The sequence below is a fragment of the Neoarius graeffei genome, chromosome 16, assembly GCF_027579695.1.
Source record: "Neoarius graeffei isolate fNeoGra1 chromosome 16, fNeoGra1.pri, whole genome shotgun sequence".
In the NCBI taxonomy this organism is placed as follows: domain Eukaryota; kingdom Metazoa; phylum Chordata; class Actinopteri; order Siluriformes; family Ariidae; genus Neoarius; species Neoarius graeffei.
In genome coordinates, this window is record NC_083584.1 from 26,943,111 (window position 1) to 26,959,810 (window position 16,700).

The window sequence follows — 16,700 nt, forward strand, 5'->3', positions numbered from 1 at the left end:
AACCCAAACGTGTTCCAGCCCATGTGCACAAAGTGAGGTTCATGAAGACATGGTTTGCCAAGCTTAGTGTGTAAGAACTTAAGTGGTCTGCACAGAGCCTTTGGGATGAACCAGAATGCCAAAGGTTACAAAAAAAAAAAAAAAATCAAGTTCTAGATATAAATGCTGAAAAAAAGGCTTTCTGCAAATTTTACCTGGTCTCATTTTTAAAATCTTGCCATTGGTTGAGAAGATTTCACACAACAAGTCGAAATCATAGTGAAGGGAAGGAACTTTAGTTCTCAAGGACCACATTATAAGACAACACTTGTGGAGAAAAGCTTTGTAGCCATAGCAAACACCTTAAACATCCCTGTTAGAACTATTGGCTTGATAACATGCAGGTCGACAGTTCACAGAACCGCAACTCGTCATCCGTAGACAGTGGGTTGTCCTATAGATAGGTCTGCCATGCAAGATTTCACACCATGCTCTCAGACTGATGATAAAGAAGGTGTAAAAAAAAAAAAAAAGTCACTCGAAAAGAGTTGCAGGACGATAAGCAACGAAATGCACCACAATCATCTCCGTTTATACACCCTGCGTAAAACTCCTTTGCTAAAAAAGAACTACAAAGACATGTTTGAAACAATTTAGCAACTCTTTTGGAAATATATAGTCTAGTACGAGTAAAGCAAAGTAAAATGTGAAGTAAAAATAATAATAAAAAGCATTCAGCTCTTTGTGTTTGGAGATCTACTGACTTGAATTTCATTGGGAGGATTTTGAAACTATGAGTTCATCAGAGAGACCCTCATAACCTTGGGGAAATGAAGATGATTTGCAAAGAGGAATGGGTTAAAATGGAACCACAATCTTGCAAAAAGCAAATTATTTCTTTATCACAGAGGTTTCAAAGCTTTTATTGCTAACAGCGGTAATAGCAATAACAAAAACAAAACGACAAACAAAAAGTAAAAAGAGGGTTCTCCAGAAAATCTGAAGTAGGCAGCTAAAAAAAAAGTAGTAGGCAGCTCTGGAATTTGTGGCACCAAATGCTAGGAGGTTCTGGGGGCATGTCCGCCTAGAAAATTATGAAATTTACATGCCTTCTGGTGCATTCTCGGCTAATAAATTATTAACCATTTCCCTGTAAAATAATTGCAAATTATGTATGAAATTTCCCTCCAGATGTGTGTGTGCTTGGTTTTCTCAGTTACCCTCTGTAGTACACTGCCTGGCTCTGTAACATAACTAGATATGCTACGGCATGGTCACGTGGTCCGGCTCAGCCAATCAGAGCGCAAAAATCGATCAACAAATATGGCGCCGCTTCCAGTCATGCAAGACCCAAATCGAAGACAATTTCATGGTAAAATAATTGAATTTGCAGCAAATTATGGGCAGCGGAGACAATATAAATCGCTTAAAGGAATACGCCACCCCCAAGTGAAATTGAGTCAGTCCCTGCAGTCCCTAGAGTTGGATGAGTGAGCCAAAGCGTTTTGTAGCCGACCCAGCCATTGTCCTGATCTGGAAACGTCCCGGTTAGCTTTAGCTTAGCGTAGTCGCTGTAATCCGGCGTGTCCAGCTAGCATTGTCGTTGCAAAAGTGAATCAAATAACTCAAGATTTTTTATAATTATTTCTCATGACCTGTACATTCACATCGAGTACACATATCAATGCAAATTAACACGAAGGGATTTACTAGACCAATTTATATCTGGAACTATTTTCGGCCACAGCACAGGCAAAGCACCGCTGCAGGCGCAAAGACACCACGCAGCACCACAACTTCCGTCAATACACCAGTGTTACCAGGGAAACCAGGGTTTTCAGGTGCTGCATGGTGTCTTTGCGCCTGCAGCGGTGCTTTGCCTGTGCTGTGGCCAAAAATAGTTCCAGATATAAATTGGTCTAGTAAATCCCTTCGTGTTAATTTGCATTGATATGTGTACTCGATGTGAATGTACAGGTCATGAGAAATAATTATAAAAAATCTTGAGTTATTTGATTCACTTTTGCAACGACAATGCTAGCTGGACACGCCGGATTACAGCGACTACGCTAAGCTAAAGCTAACCAGGACGTTTCCAGACCAGGACAATGGCTGGGTCGGCTACAAAACGCCTTGGCTCACTCATCCAACTCTAGGGACTGCAGGGACTGACTCAATTTCACCTGGGGGTGGCGTACTCCTTTAAACATTGAAAGGCAAGTTTTTATTTTTTTCTGGGATCGAGTAGCTGGTGCCAGAGGTGGACAGTAACAAAGTACATTTACTTGAGTACTGTACTTAAGTACACTTTTTGAGTATCTGTACTTTACTTGAGTATTTTTTTTTGGAAACTTATGACTTTAACTTCACTACATTTGAAAGACAAATATCGTACTTTTCACTTCACTACATTTCTGTCAAGGTCCTCATTACTCATTACTATGAAGCAGCTTTGAAAGTGGATGTTTCTTCTTTTCTTTTCTGAAATGTGATTGTTTTTTTCGCAGGTGATACTGAGACAGCCTGTCAGTAATCACTAAGGTCACATCACGTCCATAGACTGTATAAAATCAAGTTCAATAGTTTCTCAGCAGCATTATTTGAACATGATCAGTTGATGGCAGAATGGAAGGAGGCGGTTCTTCTGGGGAATGCACGCACTCATGGCCCATGAACCCATGTTTCAGTTTTCTGAAAGGATTAAAGATTCATTTTGTTTTAAACGTTTCTTTTGTTTGCTGAAAACGAACCACATCACAACCTCCAAAGACTCACCATCCAGCCTGCGGAAGCGTATTGAGGGATGTAAACATTTTATTCCAATAGAAAGCTTGCAGTGAAGTTGTCTGTGCTTTTAGAGCTCGCGATAATGTTGCAATAGCTGTGCAGTCTGGTTAGTCAAAGGACATTCTATGGATTTGCCTGCCAAGTTGCCATCGCCTTGTCTATGGCTAACATTAACACATAGCTAACTAACTTGGACACTGTTAAAACGGAGTTACGCTAACATGAATAACATTAACTTATCTGAAGTCCTTTCAGAAATGTTTTAGCATAATCTTGCCAAATAAACGGAATGGAGAAATCTTTCTTTTCTAGTAATGTTAGCTACTCAGTTTGAAAACAGTTTGTTAGCATGTCAGGTGGAGCTTCACTGACTAGCTAGCTTAACGTTAAACCACCATGATGGCACAGCATGCGTTCATTTTGTAAATCCAGTAAATCCAGTCGGTTGCTTCAGAGGCATTAGGTTTTATAAGCGTTGTGGCAATAATACAACAATGCGTTGACAGAAAATGTACTTTTAATACTTAAGTATTTTAAAAGCAAGTACTTCAGTACTTAAGTAAAAATTTGACTGTACAACTTTCACTTGTATCGGAGTAACATTTAGCCAGTGGGACATGGGCGCCGCCAGGGGGGGAAAGGTTAGAACAATTCTAGGGGCCCAGCACTGCCATGGGGCCCTTTAAGGGGCTGATAATATGCTTTTAATGATTTTAATAAGACTTTAGAAATAACAACAATGCAATATTCCATCTGGTAAAATGAGCTAATTGAACAAGGTTGTCTATTTCTTGAGTTCTTCAACATATTGTCATTTAACCCTCCCCCTTTTGTGAAATGGTACGGTCCAGTTCTGGTAGAAGCGCGATGCGTTAAATCTGTGTGCTGATCAGTGCAACGCTACTTGCTGCTGTGTCGCGGTGCAGCAGCCAGCCAGCAGTGGAGTGCGTACAGTCTATGATCGCTAAATATGAAGAGTGGCTGTCAAAAACGTAAAGAAAGGCAGCTGAAAGCTGAGAGGGACCGGAGAGGCAGGCAACTGGTCACTCAGTTTTTCCCAAAGAAAGGTAGCTATCGCTCACATGTGTGTTCAAAATATTAGCGAATGGTAAATGAACAGTATGAACGTGGTTGGATTAGCCTATCAAGAGAACACTTTTACAGTTTGTATAGTGACATTTTTTCCATTTTAATAACTGAACTGACTTGTGTGATAAACAAGATGAAATATTACGTTATGCTGGTGCTAATAACTAGTGCTAATAACCAGTTTCATAACTAATGGGGTGCCCTAAATATGCACAGATTCAGCCTCAGGGGGACCTCCGCCCTACCAAACCACTGAACCCCCCTTTGGAGAAGGAGGTAAGCAGCAATACAACCCATAAATGCTTTAGGATTGAAGTTTTTAATGAGCGAGCGCCATATACAGTTTGCTAGATTAAAGTGTTGCTAATAACGGACACCAGTCAAGTGTTTGACATGGTTACGTGTGTGGAATGTTCACACGTTCTAAACCATCGGTTTCAAATTGAGGAGCTGGAGAAAGCGCAGCACACATAAAAGAGGGATAGAGGTTACAACATATGAAGAAATACATACGTAATTAATCAAATTGAAATGTCACTCCGTGTCACTTTGAAATAAATTTATAATAAGCTGTTTCCTGTCTTTTATGGGTAACATTTGTAAGGCTACTGAGTATGGAGTTCACTTAAATGCATCAAACTTGAATGCATCAAACTTTTTCATGCATTAACTAACTAGGTATTTTGATGCTGGGTAGAAAACTTTTTCTATGATTTATTAGCAGTCACATCACACATTTCACTACCAATTGTCCTAGCACAAGAAGGCACGTGGCAAAATCTTGAATTTTCATTTGTGATTGTAAATGCACCAGAATTAGTCACTGACCAGTTTTCATCTAGTCCCTGGTAGGTTAATACATAAAATGTAATAACAAAGTCACAAACTCAAGGTCCATGGGCTATCAAAAGTCAAATAATGACAATAGTGCAATTGTGACGAGGGTGGGCAAAGTTGGGGGGCCCAAAATTCTAATCTTTCATTGGGCCCAAAATTTCTGGCGGCGCCCCTGCAGTGGGATCTGTACTTTGACTTAAGTAACGAAGTTGGATACTTTGTCCACCTCTGTCCGGCACAGACCGTCTATGTAAGTGGAGAAAACCGCTGGTCGCTGGTGCTTGTGGACATTTCTGAGAAAATATTACACTTGTGTAGTAGGTAATGATTTCTCAATATGACTTAATGGTAAAAACTAGAGAAGCAGTTTTTAAAAGGAAAAAAAAAAGAAAATTTGATAGATGATGAAGTGATGAAGATTTTGAGATAAACTCTGCAAAAATAAAAAACTAGATACATATCTGGCATACACAAATGACTAAGTGCCTTGCTGCATTTGGGGTCACCTACATAATAAGACCAAAGCACTGTCGTAGTAGCACTTATTTTTTCCTCCTTTTATTTTCCCCTTGCTGTACAGATTATTCTTCCCTCAGGCAATTTTCATGAACAATATATATAGCAGACAAAGCCATTCAAGTATGCTAATGAATGAATTGTAATATCGGAGTTGGTCTAACTCTTTTATATTGCAGTATTCCTTTGTTGGTAGAGTAGCATAGTGCAATGGTGAATGTAATCATTAGAACTGGGATTGGGCATGTAAGATACAGTCACTATTCAGGAGGCTACCTCTGGAAAGTATGAAAAAAAAATAATAATCATTTAAATGCATTACTCTGCCAAATCTCTTTAGGTTGCATATCATATAATTACATCAGCAGTTCTTCATTTTAAACCCTGTGACCCACTCCATTGTGTGGTACTGAGTCTCCCACACATCAGATTTAGCTCTCAGATAGATGCTAATTATCTGATGAGTTCATCAGCACGTCACGTGTTTTAGAGCAGGGAAAACACTAAACTCTTCTGTGATGTGCAACGTGCACCCATAAGAGAAGAGCTGAGAACCATTCCTTTACACCAGCAAATACTTTCCTTGTGACTTCAGTGAAAGATAATAATAACACTAAAAAAGGAATGAGAAGGAGTAAAGGCGAGAAGAAGACACATTTGGAAAGAAGGAGAAAGGGAAGCACATTCTGGCAAAGAAAAAAAAAAGAAAGAAAGCTATTTTTGCAGCCAATTTATCTTCATCACAGTGCTCTAACATTTTTAAGCTAAATTCTGATTAGCAACACTGGTGGAATGAGTTATGGCAGTGTTGCAACATCATCATGCAAAGGTCAAAAGCCTTCAAAAATGCCAAGTAAATAAAACAGAGACACACAGATTTTCTCGATTCTTCAATCTCTGCTTTATTAGTGTGTTACCATCCAGGCACACCAGCGTTTCCCATATTTTGGTTATAGTCTGAATTTAAAAGTGACACCCGGTACCAGGTGTTGTTTTTGCTACATTTCCAAATTTTGGGCTGTTTAGACCTCACCATCAGTTGACATCCTAATCAGGAAGAAACAAAATCTCATCTCATCTCATTATCTCTAGGCACTTTATCCTTCTACAGGGTCGCAGGCAAGCTGGAGCCTATCCCAGCTGGCTACGGGCGAAAGGCAGGGTACACCCTGGACAAATCGCCAGGTCATCACAGGGCTGACACATAGACACAGACAACCATTCACACTCACATTCACACCTACGGTCAATTTAGAGTCACCAGTTAACCTAACCTGCATGTCTTTGGACTGTGGGGGAAACCGGAGCACCCGGAGGAAACCCACGCGGACACGGGGAGAACATGCAAACTCCGCACAGAAAGGCCCTCGCCGGCCACGGGGCTCGAACCCGGACCTTCTTGCTGTGAGGCGACAGTGCTAACCACTACACCACCGTGCCGCCAAGAAACAAAATAAAAATAAAAAAGAAGACATCTGTTTGCTTAACCCCACCCATAATTAATTGTAATGTGCCGGGCATATAGGACAAAAATAGGTCAAAATTGGGATATTTTGATACTCTTTCTCTAACTTGTTCAGAACTTTATATTTTTAATATTTGTATAGAAAAATTACAAAAAACACTGTTGTAGAGTAAAAATAACTTTAGTAATCAAAACAACAGGTCTTGCCAATGAGAACCTGTCCATGAATTACTAGTACTTGAAAACACAACGTACACCAAGGGTCCATGTATTCCAAGTAACTGGGTACCATTTTTATGATGGTCTTTGGTATGACCCAACCGTGAATAGAACTCACAATCTCGAGACAGACACGCTAACCACTAAGCCAACTTGCAGTAATGTACCACTGTGAAGTAAACGTACCATGCAAGGTACATAAAAGGAGGTGTTTATGACGAGTAGCGTATGTCATAAGGCACAGCGGTAAAAGATTTCATGACGTACGTGACTCGTCCAAGGGCACTGAAGGGGTTAAGAGTGAGTCACTTCTTCTGCTGTTTGGTTAGTTATACTGTAGGAGCTGGGTTTGAGTTTAACTCAGTTGGCATGTTAAAAACATGGGTTTACTTGGAATGGGTTTTAACCCAAAGCCACGTTATGAGAATTGTTCAGCTAAGACGAGTCCACTTTACAAAGTTGATAGCTAGGCCAGCTCAAACAGATAGCATTTGCCTTCACTTCCTTTTTATTTTACCATCACCTGCTTTATGCAATTGCTACTACATTACAGGCAATTAGCTCTTATCCAGAGTGATGTATAATATATCCAGAGCAGACTGGAGAGCAGTTGGGGGTTTGCTCAAGGGCACTTCAGCCATTCCTGCTGGTCCATGAAATTGAACTGGCAACCTTTTGGTCTCAAAGCTGCTTCTTTAACTATTAAGTCATGGCTACCCCCATGAAACAGTAATTTTATATTTTGTTAATATACGTAATCGACATTAATTAACATGAACACACAATGAAGTTCAAAATGAATACACCTTGACACTTGCATTAATTCCATTTTTAATCCAGGGTTAGTCAAAATTATATTAACACTTAAATGGTAGAAACCATTTATTCACGAAACATATATCATACACTACCGTTCAAAAGTCTGGGGTCACCCAGACAATTTTGTGTTTTCCATGAAAAGTCACACTTTTATTTCCCACCATAAGTTGTAAAATGAATAGAAAATATAGTCAAGACATTTTTCTGGCCATTTTGAGCATTTAATCGACCCCACAAATGTGATGCTCCACAAACTCAATCTGCTCAAAGGAAGGTCAGTTTTATAGCTTCTCTAAAGAGCTCAACTGTTTTCAGCTGTGCTAACATGATTGTACAAGGGTTTTCTAATCATCCATTAGCCTTCTGAGGCAATGAGCAAACACATTGTACCATTAGAACACTGGAGTGAGAGTTGCTGGAAATGGGCCTCTATACACCTATGGAGATATTGCACCAAAAACCAGACATTTGCAGCTAGAATAGTCATTTACCACATTAGCAATGTATAGAGTGGATTTCTGGTTAGTTTAAAGTGATCTTCATTGAAAAGAACAGTGCTTTTCTTTCAAAAATAAGGACATTTCAAAGTGACCCCAAACTTTTGAATGGTAGTGTACATGAAAGATGATTTACAGGACGGTCTCAACCAGTGTGAGCAGGCGCAACTTTACCTTCGTCTTCTTTTTCATCTTGTGAGTTTTACGACAGCTTGCATCCAGTATTGCATTACTGCCATCTACAGGTTTACCTTGACTGTGCACTGACAGTTCCATCATTCTGTCACTAAACGAACAGCTGATCACACCGAGGTGCTCGCTGACCGCCGATATTTATTAGTTTGGTCCTGTGTTTCCTTTCCTTCGCAATATAACGTTTTTTCTTCTCGATTTCCATTACTGTAGTTGGTCTCTGACGTTTCATTTGCATCCTCCATTGTTCTCACCTATTTCAAATTTGTATCCCGCAATGCCTTGTGCGAACGGGGAAAGCCCACTACGTGATGCATGATGTATTGCATCATGGTGAAGCAGGAAAAAATAGCAGAGAATTTAGGGCCACGTGGTCCTAAATTCGTTAATTGCTCTATTTAAAATAATAATAATTGTTAAGTCAAACTGGTAAATAATTTTAACGTCACTGTGGGGGAAAACACATGGGAGAAAAAGAAGAAAAAATGGTGAGCACCTCGAGTCAGCTGATCAATAATTACAGCCGAATTCACATCAGCTGAGTGTGACGTCGTTGTGCGCGACAACACGAAGGGCTGTAGGTGTTTTTAATTAGGTTGAGCTGTGAGCAAGAAGATGCTAAAAGTTCTGAACGAGTACTGCTGTGCTTTCAACACAATTCTTTGGAATACTGTGCATACAAGACGTCTGAAAGACTGGAGAGGCAGCCAGTGAGCACTTGCATTCTACTATGCTTCATTCTGTGTGCTGGAGCTGGAATTATTTAATGTAGTGTTTGTAGTGTTTGATTTATTGTTGACATTGCGTCTACTGTCTGGCTTCGGCTACGTGACTGTGTTTAATTGTGGTCATTTTAAGCTGCTTTGTTTAGCAAATGCAGCGGGAAGTTTGGTTTCTATTAATTGTTATTCGACAGTGTCTTGAATTTTAAAGGTATAGGCCTAGGCACAGACTGCTTTCATTGAATTTAGTACTTGATCTCTGCATTATGTTAATGGTAGCTGCAGTAAGTTCCATATGGGCTATTTTAAAGCTGTGGAAATGTTAATTCAGTGCGGACTATTATATATCTTCTGTCTATATTGTATCATTCTTTGGATTATTTATTGAATTCTCTTGTAGTTTAATGTGTATGCTAAAGAATTTATTCTCTTCGTGCTCTTTTTCTATAAATGTTTGATTTAAATCTACGTTGGTTTGTATTGCTTGAAGATTTCATAAATTGCATTTAGGTCTGTATTTATTGATGGTTGTTATATATTTATAGCTTATTTGCACCAAAGTATTGCATTTTGCACATTTTATAGAATTGTGAGTAATTGCTGTTGTGTTTTCTTTTTCTCTATTTTGTTCCCTGAAAGGTTTTTCACCTAAGGGCTAAAGACTAAAGACAAAAATAAAGACTAAAGTTAAACAAATTGTTCCTTGCTGCTAATTATAATATTCATTACTACTGCAACTGACTGCTGTTATCGCAACCTTTATGGATCTTTGCTTTGAACTTGAATAAAAAGAGGGAAAAAAAAGCAAAGAGGAAACAAACAATTCTTGTCAAGTCTTTCAAGTTTTTGAGTGGAATCCAGTTATCCTAAACCTCCATCAAATGTCTCATTCCTTTATTCAAGTTGGGGAAAATTGCACAAATCAGAATAACCAAACAAAAAATTGACACAACTTGACAATAATAATAAAATTGGAAGTATGTGATTCGAATTCAGTAGCTTTTGGTCCACTAAACAAAAGTAATTGGGTGTCAGGGAAAATTCTTTTTATGACCTACACTTGAAAAATCTGGCGGCACGGTGGTGTAGTGGTTAGCGCTGTCGTCTCACAGCAAGAAGGTCCGGGTTCGAGCCCCGTGGCCGGCGAGGGCCTTTCTGTGCGGAGTTTGCATGTTCTCCCCGTGTCTGCGTGGGTTTCCTCCGGGTGCTCCGGTTTCCCCCACAGTCCAAAGACATGCAGGTTAGGTTAACTGGTGACTCTAAATTGACAGTAGGTGTGAATGGTTGTCTGTGTCTATGTGTCAGCCCTGTGATGACCTGGCGACTTGTCCAGGGTGTACCCCGCCTTTCGCCCGTAGTCAGCTGGGATAGGCTCCAGCTTGCCTGCGACCCTGTAGAACAGGATAAAGCGGCTAGAGATAATGAGATGAGACTTGAAAAATCTGAAAGGCAGTCTAGCTTTAAGCAAATCTTAATATAAAGTGCTACCCATGACAACTTTCTTCATCCCCTAAAAATACAGCCTTGTGGTAGCAAATTTAGTCAATCTTTCTCGTCTTTACTTTTCAGAAATTTGGCCCACAAACCTACAGTAACCAAGTGTGGGCGGGGCTTGTTCTTCGTGAATTACATTCTGAAATAAACGGCATTTCTGTGAGTTGCAGTAGGAAGAAGTGAAATTTTTTGATCCAGTTCTAGAGCACTGTGTAGCAAAGCTGTTTAAAACCAACCTTATGAAAAATCTGACAATGGAAATGCTCAAACTCTCCCCTGAACCCTTTTTCTTTTGGACACAAAGGAGCAACTCGACTGTTTTTATGGGATATCTGATGCTACCAATCTCTCAGTAAGGATTAATAAAGCTGTTGCTTATAACTGTAATCATAAATGTGACTTGGTGCGCTCCTCAAGCCAAACGGTATGCCGGGGAAAGCCTAATCTTCCACCGTGGTAATGTCCCCGCTTTATCCCTTTGGATTACAAGGGGAGAACAGAATCACGGCTCAGTTTGCTTTCCTACTATAGAGACAGCACAGCACGCACAGTGCACCCGAGCTGGGAAGGAGGGAGTGGAGTGGAGCAGCCTCTACTGACCTACATTAGAAGGAACACTACTCAGCACACACAGATTAACAGAAAGACACACACACACACACACTCACCACAAGGACACACAGCGAAAGATGAGTAGTAAAGAGGTTTGTATTGTGCAAGCACATACCTGTAAGCATGCACACACACAAACACACACGCACACACACGTACGCGCACACCACTACTGTAAAAGAAGAGCACAATGAGAGAGACGACCATCAATTGGATCTTGCTCAGTGCACAGGCTCCACAGAGCGTAGTGAGTATCAGATGACGTGAAATCTAAACTTATTGTCCTCCGTAAGGGCTATGAGTTACAACTCAAGGTCCCTTAGCTACAGAGAGCAGCAAAGTGGAATCAGTGCCATTTATCACACATTTATGCACAACATATACAACCATACATACGCCCTGTCACGATATATATACTCATAAGGGAAGGGAAAATAAATGAATCTTAGATGCACTGATATGCTTTCATAGTCTGGTTAAGACCAGACCATATCACAAGTGAAATATGGTCTGGAATCCGCCTATTGAATTTCTCGTAGGGGAGGTGTGGTTTACGATTGTCAACGGCCGTTTATTGGACGTTGCGAATGTCTAACATTTGGCCTATACGTAGCCCATGGCCAATCATGGCAGTTGTACCCGGTGACGTAGTTAGAGCGACGAAGAAGACGAAGAGGCGAAGAAGAGAAGGAAAGAGAAAGAGAAGGCAAAACAAAAATAGGAAAACAATGGCACCGAACGATTACTGCCGTTTGTGCAAGACAAAGCTTGATCGAAAGTTTGGTTCGTATCGCTCGCCGCCATGTTAAATGTGATCCGTAAACAGTCCCAAATAAACTACAAGCTTCCGTTTGTCGAGTAGTACGCGTCACCGTCTTTCCACCCCTCCCCACTCTCTGATTGGCTCCCTAACTCAGGCGAGCCTTTAGACCATAGTTTCCATGCTGTCTTTTCAGATCGGAACGATTGTGCAAAGCAGCATGGGATTTCCCAGGCTAATGCTTTCAATCTTGCTTGACCAATTCTGTATTAATGCACAAATTGTCAGAAGCTACCATTTAGGCTTATGCAATAAGAGTTATTAATACAATCATTTTATTTGTCACCCACACAACCATACCCAGTAGGACGTGCAGAGAAATGCTTATTACGACTGTCCATGACGTAAATTTAGAATTTAGATAGAGAACAGTACACAGCATTTCTGATAAATAAACACTGTGTTTTTGGGAGGTGGGAGGAGAGTAAAAAACCTGGAGTAAACGGACACAGGAAGAACATGCAGAGAAACTCCACAAAGACGGTGTGTTTTTCATTAAACCAAACCAGCAAGTGGGCACATTTTATGAAATTGTAATGTATGCTATGGAAGTCAGTAATCAAGACCAACCATCAAACCAACCATCAAGAATTATTATCTAATTCACATGAGACACATACTGTACTGTGCAAAAGTCTTAGGCACTCTATTTTTCTTTCATACTTTCATTTGTTATAGATTTATATTTTATGACTTCTACATTATCGAGTCGGTACAAAAACATTTTAGAGTCCAAACGTTCGTTTTCCAGAACAAAATTAAATGTTACAAAAAAAAAAGTTTGTATCTGAGCAGCATGTTACGTAAGAGAACACTTTTCAGATTAAAAAAGAAATCATAATGGAGGCTGCTGGGTTTTGGCGCAAAATGAAGACGCGAGTATGACAGTCAAAGTGTCCAGAAGAACTGGGGCTGGTTCTGTAAGATGCTCAGTAAAACCTACAGCTCAGTTCCTTATCAAACTGCACTCATTGTACCTGAGACTACTATTTTTTTTTAAAGCAAAGGGTCGTCTTACCCCAAATACTGACTTTGTTCCATTTATTATGGCTTACTGATTACAGTATTTTTCATGTTGAAGCATTTCATTATTTTTTAAGCCATTTTTGGTCCACAGCATTTCTTTACATGTGCCTATGACTTGTGCATAGTACTGTATATAGTTCCATCCCACCAAACAGCATGTGCACTATATGACCAAAAGTATGCGGACACCTGATCATCACATACTATGTGGGCCTTCCCCAAAAATGTTGCCACAAACTTGAAAGCACATTTGTCTGGAATGTTTTTGTAAGCTGTAGCTTTAAGATTTTCCTCTAGTGGCCTTCACCCAAACCTGTTCCAGCATGTAAATGCGCATGTGAACAAAACAAGCTCCATAAAGTCATGGTTTGCCAAGGTTGATGTGGATCAACTCATGTGGCCTGCACAGAGTCCTGACCTTAACCCCAGCGAACAACACTGGGATGAGCTGGAACACTGACTAAGCCCCAGACCTTCTCACCTGTCATCAGTGCCCAAACTCATGAATGCTCTTGTAGCTGAATGGGCAGAAATTCCCATAGCCACATTACAAAATCTACTGAATGTTCAGATATTCATATTATTTTGGAGTTGGGAGGAAGATGGAAAACCCAGAGGAAACCCACATAGAGAGAACATGTGAAATTCCACACAGATTGTAACCTGAGCTTAGGAACCCTGGAAAGATACAAAGCTACCCGCTTCACCAACATGCCATCCCAGTGGCGTTTAATAATTATTCCATAAAATCGAGTCATGCATGAGCTGATAGCTGACAAGGCATGTAGCATTGAATTGGCTATAATCCATGTACGACGAGATTGAGTGGAATAACTGTTTTATTCTATCCACATTCACTGGATTTTGAGAAACAGAGCATTTTTATTTTGATTTTTTGCAAATTTCATAAGTAAAATCTTTATACAAAATGTCCGACAAAATCATTTCCGCTTAGAATGTAAACAAACTGGCGAAATTACAGTAGCAATTTGTGAAAATAATAATAATAATAATAATTCTTGAAAAGTAAAAAAGATACATTCTTACCATCAAATACTTTCATTCCATAATTTGTTGCTTTTTTTGTATTTTTGGGGATTTTGTTTTCGAGTAGAGTTTTTATTTCGTCCTCGGTTGGTTCAGCAACACGCTCCGCCATTTTGTTTTTCTCTACTCACGGTATATGAGCTGATAGCCTAGTAGTAGAGAAGCCAATCAGAACGTGTGATTTCTCATATCCAGTGAATGTGGATAGAATAAAAATTCATATTGTCCAGTCAAAACACTTTAGCAATGTTTCACAGACTTCTACAATGCTACGGGACATATACGACTAAGGCTTGCATAAGTGATCAAATACCCTGTTAATCCAAAATTCAAGTACCTGTTCAGGCTGTCTGACGGTACACAATGTCAATTATGAAAAGTCACGTGTAGCAATATTTTGGGAGCAACACTGCTGCGGCGTGCAGGTTACGCAGCATTAAAATGCTTCCAGTTCAACCAGGTCAACGCTGACTCATTTAAGACTAAAAGATCCTGTGCAATGGTTTCATGCACAGTCAGTGCAACAGGTCAAGGCAAATGTCAACAACTCTACCCACTTGCAAGGCTTAAAAATAAGATTCAAACTGATATGACCGCCAGGGAAACACTGCATAAATTAATTGACACAAAGTGATAAAATATAAGGTCTCTAACACATTTTTTTCTCTTTTTTCAGTTAGATCAGCAATGCTTGATGGTTGCTGTACATACCCTTCTTTCACATGGCGCATGGCCAGTGCCCAAGGCAGTAGACTAAACAAACTACCACAACTAACCATAACACTGGTGGAAAGTTTTGAAAAGAATCTAACACAGCTTTTCATGTTTTTTTTTAACGTCTCAATGCCTTTCCACTTGGACAAATATCTATCCCAGAGTATGCACTGTGAACATTTACAGGCCAACACAAAAACCTGCCAGCTCGAGATGTTTCAGCTGTAACCTGCCCTCTACTGGATATCGCTACAAATCCTTGAAATGAATAAGTGGTATGCAGGCAAGTATGTGAACAATGTTGCTCACATAGTAGCTGTGTGTGCATAGAGACGCACAATTGTGCATAGCGTAACACAGGGCTAAGGCTACAAGACAACAATTCAGCGAAACACTTGAAAAAGTTGTGCTTACCAGGTTTGTGTATTATGACCGAGATCTACGCTGCAAAAAAAGGTTGACATTCATTAAAGCGTTTGTCTGTATATTTAATATTTCAATTTCTTATTTCTCTGTATTTCATTACAGCCAAGTCATGATGGCGCAGCAGGTAGCATCGCCGTTTTATGGCTACAAGGTCCCTGAGTGTGGGTTACCATCTGTGTAGAGCTTCATATGCTATCCTCGGATTTCCTCTGGGTTCTCTGGTTTCCTCCCACCTCACAAAAACATGTCGGATGATGGTTGTGCATTGTGCCATGCAGTAGACTGGAGGCCCAGGGTGTCCAGGGTGCATTCCCGCCTCACATATTCCAGTGACAGGCTACACCATGACCCATGAACTTTACAGAATCCTGTGCATTTCCTTGCCACCTCCAAGAAAGTTAAGTTGCAATTGAATTTTTTATATTTTTGGGGTTGCTTTTCCCTTAATCACTTACCCCTTACTACAAAATTAGTTGAATGCATATCCAAATATACTGCACACTAATGACAGTGTACGTATATAGACATATGGCTAATTGCTTTCCCAATGCATTTCCCTATGAGCGACGTTCTGCACTGCTGCTGTTAAAACAAGGCTCTACCACTTTAAGAGGTGGGCACACACTTGGCGCACAAATGCGGCGCTCCCTGGCTTCCCAATCATTTTGAGCCTGAGCGTCAGGTCCTCATAAAATCCACCATCAAAAGCAGGCAGGGGAAAGACCAGAACAGAAAGGGAGCCCTCTTGAGAGACATCGGGGTTTCAGAGCGGCTGCATGACTTGCACTTTTGCGTCCGTGCTGGGAAGGAAAGTCCTGGGGCTAGTTAAGAAAGGACAAGGACAACCACTCTTAAAGGAAGAGAGCGCAGGAGGAGAACTGTGGATAAACACACACTTTATGCTGTAGTAAGCAACAGGAGACAGTGAGCATACATCATGAGCGTGAACATGGAGAGCTAGAAAATAGGTCAAGTCTTACCTTAGGATTCCTGTTCCACTTTTCTCAAAGTGTCCATAGAGGCAAGCAATTCTTTCTGTAACTGTTCTGCTCTAGGCTGCTTACTTCTTGCCTCACTTTCTTTTCCCTGTGTGTGTTCAGTACTGGAGCAGGGCTACGCTCAGCCATCCAGGCCCTGAGTGTCACAGACAGGCAGCCCTGAGCCGGCTCCCTGCTGCATGTAGCACACCAGTGTGTGTTATGCAAGGGCCTAACTCCCTTCTCTCTCTCTCTCTCACACACATACACACACACGCACGCACGCACACATACTCTAACTCACTCTCTCAATCAGCTCCTCCCATGCCTCGCCTCACTGCCCTCCACCGACTCCATCAGGTATTCATTCAAAAAAAAAAAGGGGAAAAAAAAACACCAGCTGGCACCAAGCCCAGACTCCACTCACAAGAACGAGAACAAAGGAGGAGAGAAGGAGGAGGA

General features: G+C 40.6%; 1 protein-coding gene across 4 annotated transcripts in view; it reads right to left on the reverse strand.

Annotated features, from left to right (window-relative positions):
- Positions 1 to 16,700, reverse strand: part of atxn1a (ataxin 1a) — a 244,077-nt gene that overhangs the window by 8,306 nt on the left and 219,071 nt on the right. The window contains exon 1 of one of the 4 annotated variants that reach the window (XM_060942720.1): positions 16,242 to 16,484. The exons of the other annotated variants lie outside the window; for them this stretch is intronic. The gene's annotated coding sequence lies outside the window, so the exon portion shown is untranslated. Of the gene's footprint in view, positions 1 to 16,241; positions 16,485 to 16,700 lie in introns of those variants that run through there. 4 annotated transcript variants of the gene reach the window in all.